The sequence below is a fragment of the Callorhinchus milii genome, unplaced genomic scaffold, assembly GCF_018977255.1.
Source record: "Callorhinchus milii isolate IMCB2004 unplaced genomic scaffold, IMCB_Cmil_1.0 Scaffold2, whole genome shotgun sequence".
NCBI classification, from domain to species: Eukaryota; Metazoa; Chordata; class Chondrichthyes; order Chimaeriformes; family Callorhinchidae; genus Callorhinchus; species Callorhinchus milii.
In genome coordinates, this window is record NW_024704743.1 from 54578212 (window position 1) to 54594678 (window position 16467).

General features: G+C 42.0%; 1 pseudogene; it reads right to left on the reverse strand.

Moving 5' to 3' along the window:
- Positions 1-10090: 10090 nt before the first annotated feature.
- On the reverse strand, positions 10091-16233 carry LOC103185319 (annotated as a pseudogene).
- Between the last annotated feature and the right edge of the window lie 234 nt (positions 16234-16467).

Below are 16467 nucleotides of genomic sequence, written 5' to 3' on the forward strand. Positions count from 1 at the left end.
ACTATCTGCAGAGAGCCAGGGATTGGTTGCTAAGGACGTGGTTGGTGAGAGACCCGCTTGCCTTCCTGAAAGACTGCAGTAAAGGCTCTGTCCGCTGTGTCCCCCCAACCGCCAGCTCCTGCTACTGCCCTGGGAGGACGTTCACCAGGGAGGGAGGGAGAGGAAGGTGGAATGGTGGAAATGGTCTTGGGCAGCATAAAATCACCTGCCTCTGGACAGGCAGTTACAGACAAAATGTTCACAGCCACGAAGTGGGAATAGTGAAGTTTTACTAGGATAATACACGGGGCAAGATACAACAACAACATTTTGTATTTACATCTCACCCTTCATCATCAACAACAACAACAACAAAATTACATTTATAGAGCGCCTTTCACGTCAGGAGGACGTCCCAAAGCGCTGAACAGTCAGGTGTCGGGGCTCGAGCATGGGGGAGGGGTGGTGTAGGTGTGAGGAAAGACAGAAAGGTGGGAGGGAGACCAAAGGCACGGTCGAAGAGAAGGGTCTTGAGACCGGCATTGAAGGAGGCAAGGGAGGAAGCGAGACGAAGGAACTGTGGGATTCAGTTCCAGAGTGTGGGGGCAGAGAAGCTGAAAGCTCGGCCACCGATGGTAGGGCAGGTCGAGCGGGAGACATGGAGCAGGTCGGTGCCTGATGAACGGAGGGAGCGGGCAGGTTGGTATGGAGTCAGCAGGTCAGACAGGAAGGAGGGGACAAGGCCATGGATGGCCTTAAATGTGAGGATGAGGATCTTGAATTCAATCCTCTGGGGGATGGGGAGCCATTGGAGTCGGGCAAGGGTGGGAGTGATGGGGTTGCAGAGCCTGGTGCGTGAGAGTACACAAGTTGCAGAGTTTTGGATCATCTGCAGCTTGTGAAGGGAAGAGTTGGGAAGGCTGATGAGGAGGGAGTTCCATTAATCGAGCCTTAATGTGACGAATGGTGGGTGAGGGTTTCGGCAGCCTGAGGGGTGAGGGAGTGGCAGAGTCTGGCGATGTTGCGGAGGTGGTGGTGGCAGTGCCGGTCATGGCGCGAATGTGGGGGCGAAAGCGCAGTTCAGGGTCAAACAAAACACCCAGGTTCCTGACTGGCTTAGTGAGGTTGAGTGTGCAGCCATGGAGGCTTGTCTGTCAGTGCCTGAGGTGCAGAGGCGTTGGCGTGAGCCAATCAGCAGGGCCTTGGTCTTGCTGACGTTGAGTTGGAGAATGTTGTCCCTCATCCAGGACTTGATGTCGGACAGGCAGTCGGTCAGGACGCCAGTGTTCCTGGAGTTGAGGGTGGAGACAGAGCGATAAGAGTTGGGTTGAGGACAGAGCCCTGAGGGACACCGCACGAGACTGTGCGGGGGCTGGAGGAGAAGCCCTTTGCCGTGACGAAGTGGAGGCGGTGTGAAAGGTAGGATCTGAACCAGTCAAGGACAGAACTTTGAAGGTTGAGGTGGGAGGAGAGGCGGTGGAGGAGGACTGAGTGTTCCATGGTGTTAAAGGCGGCGGAGAGGTTGAGGAGGATGAGGAATGAGTGGGAGCCCTGGTCGCACATGGTCAGGATGTCGTTTGTGACCTTGACCTGTGGGCAGCACGGAAACCTGATTGGAGGGGTTCATGGAGGGAGTGAGAGGAGAGGAAAGAGCAAAGCTGGGAGTCAACGGCTCTCTCAAGGACCTTGGATAGAAAAGGGAGATTTCAGATGGGCCGGTAGCTAGATAGCTGTGATGGGTTAAGGGAAGGTTTCTTCAAGGTGGTGGTAATAGTGGCTAGGATAATGTAGGATCATCTCCTACATTATGATTCATGTAGGATAATGTCCTGGAGCACTGTGAAGGGATGGGAGTTTCAACTAAGACGGTATAATACAATTTACAATACAGAACCAAGACCTATCACACAGCTGTCAGGGCATCTGATGGGTGTGTAGGGGATGGAGGAAGATGATCAACAGTGGTCAAAGAGAAGAGTCTTAAGTCAGGTGTTGAATGGAGAGGGAGAGTCGAGTTGGAAGGACTCCAGGAGGGAGTTTCAGTGAGTGGGACCAATGGTAAGGGGAATCGGACAGTGGGCCAATGTTCTCTTGTGCCTATGCTTAAACTAACAGTTTTTGAAACCTGAGGTGAGAGTGTTATCAACTGAACCAGCATAACTGTAACTTACACATAGGATTGTTTGGGCTATGGAGTAGCTTACCAAAAATGGGTGTTGAAAATCGCATCTGTAATCGTACTTGAAAGGAAGTTAGTTGAATGCGTGAGAGAAATAATATTAAAGGGCTCAGAGTAACAGCAGGGACAAATGACTCGAGTGGAGAGCTCCAACAGGTTGCTAGCACCAGGATGGACACAATGCTTTGAATAGAGCTGTCTTCTGTGCTGTAAACATTCTGCCCTTTTAGGATTCTGATTCTGTAATTCTGTGACTTTTAGACCTGAGGCCAGAAAGCATTTATCACACAGAAGGTTGTGAAGATGCGGAGCACTCTGCCCCAGAAGTTTACAAGGGCGGAATTGATAGCCATCGTTTAAAAAACTAAAGATGGACAGATAATAATAATAATAATAATAATCCTTGCATTTAACATAGCCTTATCACGTTGTTGAGACGTCTCAAAGCGCTTCACAGAATAAACTGTAAAGTGTAGTGATTGTATTTTGTTGGCGAAATGCGGCAGCCAATTGCGCACATACTTCAGTAGTAGAGGCATATAAGTGTGTGCAAAAGGGCCCAGCACTGGGAATAAAAGATCTACCAAAATCTGGTGGTATTAAACTTGTGGAACAAACTTAGTTTTGCAGAAACAACCAGCACATAAGCAGAGCAATATAATGCTCCTAACTGAAGTAGAAAATCAACTGCAACGTATGGAGAGCCTGTCTAGTGTCGTGGAGAGGATCATGGGAAGAAGCATAGGAATTGGGTGCTGCATCTGCTGTGGTTAGGAAAAATAAGCACATAGGAAAGCAGAAACAGGAGGAAACCATACAGCACTTTGAGACAGTTTGCCTCTGCATTCTCTTTTGGATGAGATGTTAAACCAAAATCCTGTGTGCCTGTTCAGGTGGACATTAAAGATAGCATAAAAGAGAAAGATTTTTCCCGGTATCTTGACTCACAATCTTACAAATGCAAAAGGTTGAAAGGATTATTTATTTAACTAATTGTAATGTAGGCAACAACAACAACAACTTGCATTTATATAGTGCCCTCTACGTTGGGCGGCATCCCAGGGCGCTTAATAATAGTGGAGTCCGATGCCGAGCTAGGGGGAGGGGAAAGGTGACCATAGGCACAGTTGAAGAGGAAGGTCCTCAAGCGCGACCTGAAAATGGGGAAAGAGGAGGCAAGGTGAAGGGATTGAGGGAGGGAATTTCATAGCTATGTGGCGTAGCTGCATAAGGCATGGCCACTGATGGTCGAGCTGAGAATTTGAGGGACAAGGAGGAGTCCGGAGCCAGTAGAGCGGAGGCAACTGAGGAGAGAGGAGTTGGAGAGATAGGGGGGTGCCAAGGCATGGAGGGATTTAAACACTAAAGAGAGCATCTTGAAATTGATCCGCTCTGTGACAGGGAGCCAGTGGAGTTTGGCAATGATTGGAGTAATCGAGATGTACAGTTTAGTGCAGGGGAAAATGTAGGCACGGAGTTTTGGATGAGTTGAATTTGGTGAATAATGAAGGAGGAGAGACTGGCAAGGAGGGAGTTTGAGCAGTCTAGCTGAGAGGTGATGAAGGCATGGACAAGGATTTCAGCAGCTTGTGGAGTGAGGTATTCTCGGAGACGTGCAATGAGGTGGAAGAAAGCAATGCTGGTCAGGGACCAGATGTGGGGGGAGGAAGGATCACTGGGGATCGAACCTGACGCTAAGTTGTGCACAGGTTCAAAGAGTTTTAAGGACAGATTGGATAGATTGAGGAGGTCTGAACCACAGAACAGAAGATGTTGACGGGAGCCAAAGGATATGGTTTCCATCTTGTTGATGTTTAACTGCAAGAAGTTTGTGCTCATCCAGGCCTTGATGTCTGTCAGACAAACTGACAGTACATCAGAGGACTGGGGGTCGCAGCTGGAAGAGGAGAAGTAGAGTTGAGTGTCATCAGCAAACATGTGGAAGTTAAACCCGTGTCTGCGGATGACATCACCAAGAGGGAGCATGTAGATAAGGAAGAGAATGGGGCCAAGGATGGAGCCTTGGGTTACCCCGCAGGTGACCAGATGGTGGCAAGAAGAAAAACCATTTGCGGAAATGTAGTGCTGGCAGTTTGTAAGGTAGGATTCAAACCAAGCAAATCTGGTCCCACTAAGGTGGATGATGGAAGACAGGCAGTGGAGAAGGATGGCGTGATCTACTGTATCAAATGTGGGAGGATGAGGAAGCAGAGGAGCCCTGATCACAGATAGAGAGGATATTATTGGTGACTTTCACGAGCGCTCTCTCTACTGTGGGCTGGATGGAAAATGGACTGGAACAGTTTGAATAGCGAGTGGAGGGAGAGGTGTGCACATAGTTGGTTGGCAAAGGAAGAGGCAGAGAATCAGCAGAATCCTTATATGGTACCATAAGTAGAAATTAATTCAATTAATGAGCCCTGAAGGAGGCTTTTTGTCAGATTACTATGTTTCATATTTGCCTTGATCATATGACTGATACAAGATCCAAATCTTAAGCCAGTCCTTATTAACATTTTGCTTAAGCTGCTTCCGCTCACAAGAATATGAAGCCTGCTCAACAACCCATTTGATCTCATGCTCCATATTAACACCCCAGTGGCTTCCTATGACAATATCAAGCTGTTTCTTAACTGAATCCAGCAATCTGGCTTTAACCACCAACCTTTAACCTGGTATCCTGTTCCAATAAATACGTCCTGGTGTGCTAAAATTGCTCTTTGCAACCCTGAAACTTTGCCTTCTTATCTGCTGTCTTGGGATATAAAAAGTATTGTTTTGGATTACTGCCACGTTCTCTTTTAGTATCTTATTTACCTCTATAATGTTCTCTGAAATGTTTCTTTTCAAGGCTGAAGAATCCTATTGTTGTTTATATTGTTGTTCATGCCCTATAACACTGGGCATCATCCCTGTTGCTGTCTGCACTGCCTTCCAAAAGCCAGAAAGAATCTTCCCATGAATGGATTTCTTTACTCCAAACCATTCTTCTGTGCCCAATGCTCGGTTGATGTGCTGTTTTTCCCCTTTTATCCTGACCAACAATTCCCCAAATAACATTTTTTCACTTGCCCCATGGGTGTTGTGGGACATTGCTGTATTCAAATTGACTGTTGCATTGTTAAAATACAAACAATCATTGTACCTTGTGAGCTTTATGCCGATCTCAGCACCACTGAGCTACTGATAGATGATGCAATACCCAGTTTGATGGCGTTCTACAAGTACTATCTCAATTTAGATAGCATAGGTGGAAAGTGTCTCAATCCACAACTCCTCTACTGAAACCCCGTAATACCACTGTTCAGTGCACAGGATAAAATAAAGTTCACAGGATAAAATAAAAATATAAATCATTCATCAATGTAATGTTAAAATTGGCCATTCACTTCATGGATGTATGTGGGACATTGCGGAGTGCAAATTGGCTGCCACATTCGCCTAAAAATCACGGGCACTGCATTCTTTATAGCAAATCCTGTAAATCGCTTTGAGATGTTCTCCCAACGTGAAAGTTAGGAAATCAGATATCATATGCAAAGATGAATAAATATGAAACAAACTTGTATTTGATAAAATCTTATGGTGTTATTGAAATACCTTGAAGTGCTTCACAGGAAGTTGAACACAGGAGTTTTTTTGCACACAGCAATATCCCACAAACAGTCAGTGATCAATTTTATCTGGGGATAAATTCCCTTCTCTTTTCCAATAGGGCAGTGGCATGATAATAATAATAATCCTTGCATTTGATATAGCCCCTGATTATGTCCTCGAGACGTATCAAAGCATACTGTAAAGTGAATTGACTGTATATTTTGTGGGTGAAAAGCGGAAGCCAATTGCATACAACCAGTGTCCCATAAACAGTCGTGAATTGAATGACCACATGTTTTTTTGTTTTCATTTTTCTTTTTTTTGAAGGGATTATTACCCCAAAAAAGCGATCTGTCATCGACTAACAACGGGGTTCCTACTTACTGTTAGGTAAACAGAGGTGTGTGGAATAATGAAACTTGCCTGATGTTTTGCCCTGCCTGGGAATCCACCTGAATAGCAGGCCTCAGTTTAATGTTTCACCGAACGTCAACACATCTGACAATGCAGTATTTCTCCAACACTGAAATGGAATGTCAGCCTGAAAAGCTATAAGCTCAAAGTCCTGACTTGGGTCTTGAACCCACAACTTTCTGACTCAGTCTGGAGGGCTACCAATAGAGCCAGGCTGACCTCAAACTATGACATTCAGAGTTATCAATCTTAGAGCAGTTGCATAATAACATTATTTTTACAGGTACAATTATAAAGAATTATTCCATGCACTTTATTAGATATGACATTTGAGATTTGGCAATTTGGAAATTCACAGCATGTCACACATACAACATTTTTTATTATTTTACTTTTTTAAAAACCAGCATTTTGAAGAAAAACAATCTAGTAAACAACACCAAGACTTTATTGTAAAATCAAATGTTCAATTATTTGGATATTGGAAAGAAAACAAACTCAGGTGGAAAAATGAAATAAAATGTATCATTAAGAAGGTACAAGATATCACATATCACTTGGTAAAATTTAGTGAACATGTCACTGACAGTTTGCCTCAGTTAGCACTCTTGACTCTGAGCCTCTGATTCAGAAGGTAAATTATGGATTCAAGCCACACGTTGGGATTTTGAGATTCATAATCTACAATGGCAAAGCTGGGTTGTGTGAGCGCTACATATGTGGATAAGTGGTTAACCCGAGTCCTGTTCAGGATGTTAAGTATCACACAGCGCTATTTGAGAGGGGAGTTTCTCTTGGCTAACAATTCTCCAGATAAAAATAATGGTCATTCATTCTCTCAATTTATTTTTATTTTATAGTCTTATTTACAGTAGCTTCTTTGTTCCCCATTGATTTTATTTTAAGTTCTCTTTCTCATTAGAGAGTGTCCCCAGACTAACAGAATAGCCTGGAAAAACCTGTTACTAGCCATATACAATGTTACTGGACAAATGGCCACTAGGTGGCATGCAAGGCTTGACAGAAGATTTGGTTACTTCCTCACAGTTTGGATATTATCCAAGGAAAATTTTGTGTACACATTCAACATCTTCTGTATTGCAATGGTTCATATTGGACAAGGGTGGGAGGGCATTTCTGAAAATTACTGTTTAACTGTTGTGAGCAATTATAATTTTAGAGAACTGTCAACACAGCAACGAGCTTCCCTTTCCCCTATTCCTCTTGGACAAGAAGTGTCTGGCCACCACTTAGTATTCCTCCACCCCCGCCCTCACACACATTCTGGAGTGCAGTTGAGACTGAAACCTTGCTGCTCTTAACCCACACCCATGTGCTTTGCGACGGTTCTTCACTCTTAATTTGCATCTCCACGATATGGCTCGCTCTCCCCTCGCAGAGCGTACTCTGTAATCAATTCTCACTAATGTGTGCAGGAGCTTATCTCTAAGTGTTTCTTGCTAATTGAGATTCTTTCACAACGACAAGTACAGTAGAAACTGGTTTGTGGTCACCTCAGTAATCCAGCCACCACACAATTGCGGGCACATTTACACAGTCTCTTTCATTGTCAATGTTAAATAGACAGCCTCTGTCTGCTTCAGTAAACCAGGCACCTCACTATTCAGGACAACAGTCATTGATTGCAGCCATTACAGTGCCCTCCTCCAGTACAAACAGCCCCTCAACTACTCACCCACACGCAGTGCGCTGGCCTTGGGCTTCTTGCGTTGTTTCCTCGATGCTGCTGCTGTGGGTGGAATGGGCTCTGGTCACGCTTACGCGGGCGGGAGTGTTGGGATCGGGGCTGCGTGAGCGGGAAATCGACTTCGCCCATTGCCTAACCTGAGCTCCTCCTTACCTCGCATTTCTCCACATTGAAATTCATCTGCCATGTGTCTGCCCATTTTACCATTCTGTCTATGTCTTCCTGCAGTTGGCTACTATCCTTCTCACCGTTTGTGTCATCCACAAACTTGGAAATGATACTTGCTATATCCAAGTCCAGATCATTTATTTTCAAAAACCTCTGTGACCCAGGATGAACCTCTTTGTGTTACTCCCTCTTATATTGAAAATTAACAGAGCTTGAATGAGACACTGCCAAGAAAACTCAATGGTGTTTTTATTATGGTTCTTTCAGAATCCCAAACTTCTTGGAAATAGTTCTCAAGTGATTTTGACAAATAACAATAATAATAATAATAATCCTTGCATTTGATATAGTGCTTTTCACGTCGGGAGGACGTCCCAAAGCGCTTCACAGAAGACACTGTAAAGTGAATTGACTGTATATTTGTGGGCGAACACGGCAGCCATTGCGCACAGCAATGTCCCACAAACAGTTGTAGATTGAAAATGACCAATTTATTATTGTTTTTTGGTTTTGGAGGGATTATTATTAGGCGTGTAGAGTAAGGAAACTTGCCCAAGGTTTCGCCCTGCCTGGAATTGAACTCAGGTCTCTCGCTTGCAAAGCGAGTGCTCTAACCACTGAGCTACAGGACTCCACAATTAATTACACAAAATAATTAATCAACTTTAACAAATACTGGTTAACGTAGAAAATAAGAATTTGCTAGGTGAAAGACCAAGGTCCATCCAGTTCGTCTTCCACCAGCCTGGCAGTTGCTTGATTGTCGTGTCCCAAACTATGTATTGTATCCCGAGATTATTTGTTAATAGATCTTCATATCATCATTTTGGGCTTCATGAGGTCAAGAGCTCTGTACATAGGTTTACATTATGACAGTGAAAATTGCAACAAAAATTATTTTTTTGCCTAAAACAAGACAAATAGTGAGGGAAGAGTTGGGTAGTCCGGCAAGCAGGAAATTAGCATAGTCAAGCCTGGATGTGATGAAAACATGAATAAAATAATCCATTTTGTTGACAATTATTCAAACTTAAAAAACTCTCTCCAAGAATTTCACATCACTTAGAAACTTGTGCATTGAAAGTACGTGAGAGGCTCCCTCTTTTGCCAGCAATTGGTTGTGAGTTCCTTGCTCCACAATTCTACCGTTCTGTATTACTGCTATCATATCAGCATTCTGAATTGTTGATTACTGGTGAGCAATCACAATGCATGTTCGGCCCTGCCTTGCCTCATCCAAAGCTTGTGAGTGAGGATGGTGGAGTCTGAAATTAACTGAAGCTCATGGATGGTGGAACTAGGGAGAACGGTGAGGATTTTGTTGGAAAAGTCTAGTCACGAGGCAAAAAGACTTGAATGAGGTTTTCTGTCAGTCACTATTGTAGCAATTTACTTGTTTTGTAAATCATTGATGGATTTGACAAAGAGGAACTCTGCCATTCTTGGCTACTTACCTGTAAAACGAAACTCACAAGTGCAACAATACCAAAAGTAAAAAATATCAAGGAAAACAAAGTTGACTTCTGTTGTTTCAATTCAGTATCAGTTAATGCAAACACCTATGAGAAAGAATAGAAGTGTTATAATTTGTGATTTTCATATTTTTAAAATAGAGGGAAACCAAGAAGCTACTCAGGGAACTCAGGGAAATTAACATGCATTTGCTAAATTCACCTTCAGATAATAACAAATAATATAATAATGATATAGTGTCTTTCACATTGAGAGGATGTTTCAGTGTTTCACGAGATTTACTGTAAGTGTAGCAACTGTATATTTTGTAGGTGATTGTGGCAGATAAATGGCACACAGCAATGTCCTACAAACAGCCCAGAGGGCTGGGCATATGCCTGGAGTTTTACCCAAGCCAGAGCCAATAGTTTCAGTAAAGGAGGTGGGAGAGAAAATTGGCAAATCAAAAATACTTCTACTGACCATTTGTTTTTTGACTTTGGTGCTTTCCTCATCTGTTATTTCCTTCTTCTCAGACAGAGCTGATGAGTTCTTCCTCAATATGTTTTTGTAGTTTTGTTCATTGGTTATATCTATGTTTTTGTACTCTTCCTGTTTGTTTCTTCACCGTCCTCATTCTGATTGCTTGGATTCTAAACGCAACACAGAGAAAGAAAGGCAGCATGCTGACTCCATCTAATCCACTCTTTGGGTACATAAATTGTAATATGTTCAAATTCTTGCTGTTAGTTCATCATAGAAACACAGAATTATTCAAATCAATGAAACATAAACTACTATTGACAGTTTGTAGCCAAACATTTCCTGATGCAGCACATCTTTTGGATTCTGTGTTGCACAATTACAATATACATTTTCATTTTTAGAGTGTTAAGCATCCCGAGCTCTTAATAATAATGGCCTTGGCACCTGAGCTGGGGTTGGAGCTGAGAAGGATGGAGGGAAAAGGTGACTATATATGCCTAACCCTATCCTAACCCTAATAGTAATTTATTTACAGAATTATTTGTCAGGACAATGAGAGAAACTCCTATCTCTTCTCGAATAATGATATTAAACATCCACCTGAACAGGCAGACAGGACTCAGTTGAACATTTCATGCATAGGATTGAAACTCAACAGTCCTTCAGCACTGATTTGGAAGGTTAGACTGGACTACGAGCTCAAAGACCTAACACGGGGCTCAATCCCTTGACTTTCTGACTGTGCCCCAAGATGGCAGACACCAACTGAGCAAGCTGACACCATAAATATAGTGTAAAGTCAGCTAGGGCTCCACTGCAGTCAGATCTGATGGGAAGATTGCACACTTGGCAGCCAGACAATAGGATAGGATCGAGCTCAGATTGTGATTCACTCCCATCTTCATATTTCCCATAATTTTTTGGACAATTCTTTCTGAATGCAATGATTCGTTAGATGGCTGGTTTTATCCTGAAAGTCAGTGCTGTTGTAAGATTCAGAGGAAGTCCACAAAACACTAAGTATAGGTAAATGTTATAGTAGTGATCCAGCAGGACCCTGCTTCTTATGTCAAGTTTGCGATATCTTGGTTCTAATAATAAAGGATTAATCGGATTAATTTCAAGATCCTCACACTCGTTTTCAAATCTCTTCATGCCCTGGCACTTCCTACCTCTCCGATCTGCTCAGCCCCCAACCCACTGCCTCCGCTCGACTGGCTCCAGTCTTCTGCATGTGCCTCGTGCCCCCCGTTTCACCATTAGTGGCTGTGCTTTCAGCCATTACGCCCCGAAACTGTTGAACACTGTTCCTGCATCCCTCCTTCCCCATCTTCAGGTCGTGCCTGAAGACCTTCCTATTCAACTGTGCCTATGGTCACCTCTCCCTCCCCCTGGTTTAGGATCGTGCTCTGTCACTGTCAAGCCTTCTGGGATGCTACCCTGCGTGAGGGGAGCTATATAAATGCAAGTTGTTGTTGTTGAAAGCATGGACAAAGAAGGTGATCTTGAGATAGACCTTGAACAAGGTAAGGGAGGGAAGGAGTTGGAGGGACTCCGGGATGGAGTTCCAGAGAATACAATGTGTAGTACATTAATAACAATCTTTACATTTGATGTTGTGCCTTTTACATCAGGAAGATGTTTGAAAGTGCATCACACCACAGACACAATTTACTTTAAAGTATAGTGAATGTACAAAAAACAGGGAACACTTGTGACAAGGACAGTATAAGCCCTGAATCTAGATGGTCTGAATAGCCTTCTGTGCTGTAAATGTTTAACATATTTCTCAGAAAACCATTGGCCACATGTGCAACATTAACCAGGTAGTCATGTTAACCTATCAATAACAGGCCAAGGAGTGGGGTTGGGGTTGACCCAGGAAAATCTGCTCCGGATTTCGTAATTGGATTATTTCAGCAATCTATGTTATAGTACAAATAACAAAGATTGTATTTGCTCTCTGTAGGCTGGCTCTTCCTGAGCATACATGGTCTCCAGCTTTGTTGCCACTATAAGAAACAGTGCTGTTGAAACAGGGCTGAGTTGAGCTGAATGCTTATTTCAGCAGCTACCTTTGTCATTTGGTTCAATAATTAGACTTTCTCAAAGGAAGACTTATTAATTTACAGGTGGGCTGTGTCACTCTGTGTCATCCTGGAGGATTTCCTCCCTAGTATGCTCACCAAGCATGCTCACTCTGCTACGCCATCCTAGTATCGCTTGCGCTAAACAACAACAACAACAACAATTTACTTTTGTATAGTGACTTTCACATCAGGAGGACATCCCATACTCACCGCTGCCCATGGAAGGCAGTCTCTACCTCACATTATTCACGTGTCACTATCTATTTGTTGATATACATCTTTTCAATGTACCTGCTGCATCACCAGGGAATAGTAAATGCCTTTCAGCTCCATAAGTTCATTGTGCGTTCCTTGTTCAACAATCACACCCTTGTCAAAGGCAGCAATAATGTCAGCAGTTCTGATAGTTGAAAGGCGATGGGCAATCTTGATTGTGGTGCGACCAGCTCTTGCCTACAATGAAAAAGAGGATTGATGATAAGATCTGTAAGATCTGATAATTTTTTCCGGGCTTGCCAGCAATTTTCAACCAATTATCAAATGCCACCTCACAATTTTCAACTCAGTCAGAAACATGTTGTCACAAAGCTTTCCCAATCAACATTTTAGTATAAATACCCTGCTTGTTGTTTAATTGTAAATGGAGTTGTAGTTCGCATAAAATCTTACTGCTCATAAATGGCTATTATATGTGTGATATAGGCATTTAAGTGCTTTGAGAGGCCTTGAAGATGTGATAAGGCGCTATGTCAAATACAAAGATTATTATTATATTCACATTACCTCAGTGACTCACACTCACCTTGCCCAGAGCTGCCTGTCATACAGATTCACGCTGAGTATCAAGAGCAGATGTTGCTTCATCCAGAAGAAGGATCTTGGGTTTCTCACCAATGCACGAGCTATAGCAATTCTCTGTTTCTGACCTCCACTCAGCTGAGCTCCTCTTGCACCAACCATTGTGTTAAATTTCTGGAAAGTGCCAAGCAACAGTTAATTTTAAAAGAGAAGGGAGCTTCTCCCAGAGTCCTGGCCAAGAACCCCCAGATACAATTGGTCATTCAATTCATGGCTATTTGTGGGACATTGCTGAGTGCAATTTGGCTGCTGTGTTTGCCTGCAAATGCACTCACTACATCACTTCACAATGAAATCTTGTGAAGCGCTTTGAAATGTCTCACCGATGTGATAGGATGCTATATCAAATGTAAGCATTACTATTAAATATATAAAACGGTACCACTTGGGCATTTGAAAACTCAAAGGACTCCAAATTCTGAGATAAAGGTGCTAAAGTAAAGAAGATAACTTGGAGTAAATTTGTGCATGTCACTGTAAATTGCACACAAAATTAAACTGACCTTTTTTTAAAAAAAAGTGGCTTTGCCATTCAAAACCTAATTGAACCTTATTAATAGGTGAAGTCGGTGGTGACATAATCTAACTCAGTCAGTTCTGGCTTTTTGGGAAGAGTTAAGATCAGATCATCTGCTCAGCCTTGGTGCAAAGATTTTACAAGCTGATGTAGAAAGACCCAATATGTATGTTTAGAAATCAGGTACAATTGCAAAATTGTCCCTTTAATAATTTTGTTTTGGAGTCAGCTGGGTGTCTGACACATGTGAAAGCCCATCACCATGATTAAGAAAATCCCAAACAGACAGTTTTGCATATGTTTTCCAGTTACAATTGCTGTGGCTAGAATAGAACGTGTACTCTCTCCCTAGAACGTGTACTCTGTTTGCGTAATTCCGGAGAGTATTAGTCGCAGATTGGCAAGAGCTAAGACAAAAAAGGGAAGAATAGTTTCCTGTACTTTATGTCAAATCAAAAGATTCACTTACATCAGGAAGCTCAAATATAAAATTGAAGGCATTCATTTCCTTTGTTGCTTCCTCAATTTCTGCATCAGTAACATCATCTCGACTGTAGCGGATGTTTCCAGCAATTGTTGTGTCAAACAGTATTGGATCCTGGCTTACAACTCCAATGTGCTGCCTTAACCACTTCATGTTCAGAGTGCAAATATTGTGCCCATCAAATAAAACCTATTACAAACAAACTGATTTGTCTTCATTGACTGGTCTACAGCTATCTCAATAGTCAAGCAATTGTTTCACTTCATGCATTTAAAATTTAGTAGATTTTCATATTCATCTCAGAAGTAAAATCTTAGTAGCTTTTGACTTTAACTTATCATTACATTATTCTCTATCACTTCCAATTTTCTTTCTCTTTAATTCCCGCCCACCATTGAGAAATCAAGGCAGTGAATACTGCCTTTTTGATCCCAGTATATCATGCTGCTCCTGGAAAAGTTAACTTTTTCCATCATGTGTCATTATTATCAGGAATACTTTTAATGTCATGCTGTAAAATACCATTGCTCCCTGCATGCAATTCAAATTAGTTGCAAATGCACAGGGCTTTCCTCAGCCCAAGTCATTGGAAATAAGAAATACAACTCGAGCTTATTGGTCCTAATCACTACTGCTGGTTCACATGTTCACTACTGTTGGTTCACATCCAGCAAAATAAACCTGGTATCAGAATACAGTGCTATCTGGAAGGATCAATGAGAGTATTACTCAATTCAATTTTACCTCCCCTGCTTGTGGATCATAGAATCACTATAATAGTTGGATGGTTGTACTTTTACCACAGCCACTCGCTCCAACCAGAGCAATTGTCTTGCCACTCACAACTTGCAAGTTCAAACCTGTGAGAACGTGCAGTCAAATTATAAAGGATTAAAAGAAAGCCTTGTTTTTGGTGTTATAGAAAATTGAACATATTGATCTAAGTATTACAATAATTAAACATATCCAAATAAAAAAGGTGCTTTACTGAAGTTCATCAGCAAATCTGCTAGCTCACATTAGAATAAGTTAGCTACTCATTGCTGCTTTTGATTCAGTGAGTTAATTTTTTTTATCCTAACGTTATCCGTAAACTTAATCTTTACTGATCCCACCTGTCTGCTTGACCACAAAATTACACACAGTCACATCACTTTACAGTATATCCTGAGAAGCACTTTGGGATATCTCAACAATGTGATAGGACGTTATATCAAATGCAAGGATTATTATAACCTTCCAATGGAAGACTCAAATGTCAAATTCAGAGGAACCCTGTCATACCATCCTTCAATATTGGTAATGTACACTGACATTTTGTGACACTGAAGCATAAATACCCTGTTATTGTGAGAAAAACACAAGTAGGTTTGGTTGTGCATTGTGATAATGGATAACTCTGCCTACTCATGCTATTCTCATAGCATACAATAATTCAAAGCACACTTCTCCCCCTTACCCCCTCCACTCCTCGAAAGATGTACACAATTAACAAATCCTGAAAAGTGATACGTACAGGTTGAAGAACAAGCCAAGCTTGCATAACTCAAGAAATATTTTGCATTTATAAGTGTGCATATAATGTGGTGTATATTCGTTGTTTCACGTATTGCACACGTAAATGCAAATGAGTCCATCCCTAACAATGCCATTCAATACATCATTAATGAATATATTGAATAAGTTGGATGATAGAGGATGACCTTATCTCACCCCACTTTTGAGAGAGGCAGGAGGATAGGTTAGTCACCCTTCAACCCTTACATGAATCTTGGAGCTGGAGTACACAGCCTGGAAAAAATGCCACATTTGGTCATTTACTCCCATAGATTCCAAATTCCTCATGGCGGCTCATAGCATTTTACAAGTGAATGAGGATATGGGGGTGCGGGGGAGCACATGGTGTGAGAACGGCTGAAACCTCACCGAAAGCACTTCACAGAATACACTGTCAACCCCACAACAAAATTACATTTGGATAACGCCTTTCACGTCGGGAGGATGTCCCAAGGCGCTGAGTGAATTGACTGCATATCCGTCCACAAAATATACAGTCAATTCACTTTACAGTATATTCTGAAGCTCTTTGAATCTCGAAGACATGATAAGGCACTATATCAAATGCAAGGATTATTATTAGCTGTCAAAGTCATTCTTATAACACATGCCTATACTTATGTTCAGAATGGATACCGTTCTTATGATATTGTGTAAGTACCAGAGAGAAAGAGTCCAAGAGGCATAAAACTCACCATTGGTATCCATCATTTCACTTGTGAGCTCTGACAATTCTTTAGTCATCTCACTCTGCTTTAATCTTCACTTTCTGGTTCTTCTTTAATTTCAATAAATTTAGAGTCTGCTGGTTGGACAGTTCTTTGGGGGATGTAACTAATACAATTTGTAATCCAAGTGTTGTATGAGATTATTGGAAACAGCCAGGGTCAACAAATCCTATTTTGTTAAAAAAAGTAATATGTATTCATTCCTACTTTACAATCATACAAGCTAAGGAAAATATGAATTTTCTTGAAT